Below are 4,452 nucleotides of genomic sequence, written 5' to 3' on the forward strand. Positions count from 1 at the left end.
ACTATTGATATTCCTTCTCGAGGAGAGGAGCATTCTCATTCTCTCTCTCATTAAGCAGAGAGCAACAGCAAGCACAGACGTACTGCACAGACTGAAGATGAGTCTTTCTGAAGTTTAGTCAGTGTTAGAAGGTACAGAGTCTATTTGTCTATCTGGATCTTATAGTCAACTCAAAGAGTTGTCACTACCTGAATGTATTAATGGGGCATTGCCAGAGTTTAACTATGGTCACAAAGAAAGTTCACATATTCCTAACTTGAAGCAACCCTGCATATCTTACAGATTTTAGCCAACACACTGATGGTTATGTGTCTTTTGGGGTCAAAGCCTTTACCTTGACCCAAAAATATGTAACTACCCAGTGTGGTTTTAGTGGGAGATTGGCAGGAATCTTTCTTTATTCTGGGATCCTGCTAATCTCCTGATTTTTCATCACTTGCTGCAGCCCCACCATCTCTTCAGAATAAGAGCATAGCTCTTTCCCACCATGCCAGCCACATTCAAGATCAAAGTTCAAAATAAATTTATTATCAAAGTACATATATGTCACTGTATACAATCCTGAGATTCATTTTCTTGTGGGCATACTGAATAAATCCATAGAATAATAACCATAACAATCAAATGCAAGGGAAGAGGATGAGCAAGAGGTGAGGTGCAAGGCAAAGAGGAGGTAGTCAGTGAAAAAGGGAAGGAAGAAGCCTGCAGTGGTGATGAAGAGAGCTGTGTTCTGGATTCTGAAAATCCCTGTGGATCTCATTCTGCTGGAGGAAGGTTTCCATGAAGACACAATCCATGTACTAATGTTATGACTTTGGCAATAATCAGACAAGAATGATGATAACCAGTTTCACCTTGCCTCTCACTAGTTTCTGGCATCGACAGTCCCCTAGATTTCCATTGCCAATAAATATCTTGCAGAGTTCATCCACAGGGTACGCACAGAGTCTTCACTGAGAGTATTCTTCGTTTGTGAGTGTGAATGCAGTTTTACCGACTCTCTACACCACTCCTTACTTGCACAAGTTTATGTCATACTGAATGCAGCAGATGTCTACATCTTTTCCCCAGCCACTTCACCTCTTCCTTCACTTTGGCATGGTGGGAAAGAGCTCTGTTCTGATTATGAAGAGATGGTGGGACTGCAGCAAATGGTGACAACATAGATGATTGGCAGCATCCTGAACTGAGAAGGGCATCTGTGAGTAAAAGTTTTGACCCCTGAAAATGTATAACTCCTCAGTGTGATGGCTGACAAACAAAAAAAGTGGAAGAACTCAGCAGGTCATGCCAATATGTCAATTGTTTATTTCCTCCATAGATGCTGCCTGACCTGCTGAGTTCCTCTATTCTTCTGTGGGTGTTACTCCAGATTTTGAGCATCTGCAGAATCTCTTGTGCCTCGTATCCTGGCTGAAACCTTCCAGACAAGAAAGGTTGCCACAGGTTTTAAAGCGTCACGTGGACTTTTTTGATGCACTTCACTGACTATACCGCAATCTGTCTCTTCATGTTGCCAAGTCACTGATAGTGGTCATCCCAATGTCCCCATTGGATCCAAGTAATGAAAGTTAGAACCAAACAAATCACCTTGTTGTACATTCACTGAAGACTAGACGTGTACAATCATTGTGCATCGCCTCAGTAACTTCTGTGAAGTGCACCAGTTGTGAATGGTTGTTCCCTCAGGTAGAGTAGATTGCAGAAGCCATGCAGGAAATCACAAAGAGCCCAGGGCCTGAATTCCTCCCTTTAGACTGTACTTTCATGCCATGTACCTCGCATGACCAGTCATTTGAGACATACGTGTTCATAGTGGTTCCAAGATCTCCATGACGTACAGTACCACTTGCTGAAGCTTGGCAGCATCAGAGACTTTTTTCTCCTTGGTTACTAGCTGCCTGACAGAAAATATAAGTACCCCCTGTTTCTGAAGATGCTTTCTAATTATCAGTATCCACAGGATTTTGCTCTTACAAAAAACTTCTCATCATTAGCAATATTTAAACTGATATAGCATTCACTGGACATATCTAAACAATCAAAATTACTATGTTATTGATCAATTTAACATGGAAACATTTGAGGACATGTCATTAAAAAGTGAGAAAAATATAATTTTCCACCACCACTGCTGGCTTTGAATGGTTATCATATAGAAATGACAAACACTGAGAAGTGACTCAAGGGAAGGCTGATGAAAACATCATGTTTTGCACACAACTGTAATGCAATGACATCTTCATTTTAAAATGTCTTCTCTCTATATGTTCCACATTAATTCATTATCTATGCTGCTCACTCCATTAATTCTGCTAGTGTTATTACCAGAGTGTTGATGCACATTTCTGGAGCTGTGACAAGCATTTTGAAAGCTAATCTGACAGCTAATGACTTCATTAAGTGCTGGATACTAATTGGTTTACATCAGGGGCCTTCAAGTAATTGGTGTAAATAAATTAGCACCTGAGCATTAATAACCCTAGCCACCCATTTAAATCAATAATGCAGGTTGCTCCTTTTTGAGCTGAAAGCAGCAATAGATGGACCATATACCAGCAGAATAAGCAATTAAAACACCATGCAGGCAGCCAAAAGGGAAATTCAACCAGGTTGGAAAAGAATGTCAGTTTTGTTTATAAATTCTATATTGTTTTAATTTGATAAGTATTAAATTTAAAACAATCTGAATTGGATAAGAGATTTATGTGAACAAAATGTCAAAGAGGTGTCAATTGATTTCTGAAGCTTTACAAAAGAAAATATGAGTTTGGACATTTTCTGCTATTAAATGACAAAACGTAGAAATTTGACGAGTAACCTATTTTACCTATTGTGCGTAATTTTGAGTTTGGCTTGTGGTGTCACTGTAAAATTAAAGCATTGCTTTTGTTGATGAAAGGCAAGCCTTCGTAACGTGCACATTGCTCTGACAGGTCACCGTGAGATATTCACACTGTTGTTTCTTGAAATCAAGCAAAAAATAAATAAACTGGAAGAACGAACATTATTTGTTTCCATAAAATAAATAAGAGACCTTTTCTTTAGCATGCTGACCTTCAAGAAAATGTCCCACTCCTTATGATCATCAAAGGTTTCAATTGGCAGGAATTCCAAAGTAACATCATAGGAACATGGTCATTGGTTAAAAGAAAGGGCAGGCCATGCAACCAGAGGTACCCACTTCTCAAAACCAAATAAGCAAATGTCTTGTTGAACCAGACAAATCAATGTATGCACCCAAAGCAAAAGCCATCTGTAATAATCCAGTAATGTTCTTTCTTGTTGTTGAGAAATCATTTGTTTTTGCGTAGTGCTGAGGAATTGCCCAAGTTACTTGCGGTGCTGCGAAATCTGCTTTGACTTATTCCCTCCATTGGGGAGTTCAAGACCACATAACTGCAGGTCTTCTTAATTAAACATATTGAAGAATATTTTTATGTTCTCCCATGATGGGTTCACTAAATGTGAATGTGGTACAACTACATAAAACACATGGTGCATTTTATGTCTTTCAATTGTATACTTTGTGCTAATATACACCACAAACAAAACTCCTAAGAGTGCCTTTGGCTAAGATCAAGTGTAGTATCTGTTCTTATCAGTTTAATATCTGATACATCCCCTATCTGGGGACCATATATTAAATTGATTTTTGGAATAGGGGCTTGCTCCGTCCACTCCACGCATCGATCCGGTACTGCAGTGCTTCCGGGACCGGTGCACCTCCCCTCGGGGAGATTAAACAGCAAATTTTAAAAAAGAGTGCAAAAGGGTGGCATCCGTTCTCATGTAGAGCTTGACCAATGCCTTTTCTACAAAATTAATACACAGACACAATATTCAGAGGGACACCATACAGGGAAAGAAGTCTGAAGAGCAAGAACAAGCCTTAGACCTGGGATGTCTAAAGAGATTGTCAATTAATTATGGGTTTGTTCTAAACCCCAACTCAGTGGTGAAGGTGAATATAGAATGCTGTCAAAGTCTTTTGGAATGGTTTTCAATGAAGCTTGTAAGGCAGACTATAGGAGTTTTACGAGTGGTCTACTAGTGCTTGAGCAGGGCCAGATGGAGGTAGATAAAGACAAAATGTACAGACCAGGAGGAGAGTTCTGACTAGGAAGACCAAATATTCTTCTCCACAATCTCCATTGTGCACCACAGGAGCACCACAGGGATGTGTACTTAGGTCCCTTGCTCTACTCACTTTACACCTATGACTGAGTGGCTAGGTTCAGTTCCAACACCATAAACAACTCTGTAGATGACACCACTGTTGTGAGCTTCATAAAGGGGTGATGAATTAGCATAGAGAAGGGAGACTGAAAATTTGGCTGAGTGATGTTATACCAACAACTTCTCATTCAATGTCACTAAGACCTAGGAACTGATAGTGGACTTCAGGAAAGAGAAACCAGAGGTCCATAAGTCAGTAATCATTGGAGGATC

The 4,452-nt window shown here is 39.8% G+C and overlaps 1 pseudogene; it reads left to right on the forward strand.

Moving 5' to 3' along the window:
- Window positions 1–3,550: 3,550 nt before the first annotated feature.
- LOC140735057 (U2 spliceosomal RNA) lies at window positions 3,551–3,731 on the forward strand (annotated as a pseudogene).
- Window positions 3,732–4,452: the final 721 nt, after the last annotated feature.

The sequence above is a fragment of the Hemitrygon akajei genome, chromosome 10, assembly GCF_048418815.1.
Source record: "Hemitrygon akajei chromosome 10, sHemAka1.3, whole genome shotgun sequence".
Taxonomy (NCBI): domain Eukaryota; kingdom Metazoa; phylum Chordata; class Chondrichthyes; order Myliobatiformes; family Dasyatidae; genus Hemitrygon; species Hemitrygon akajei.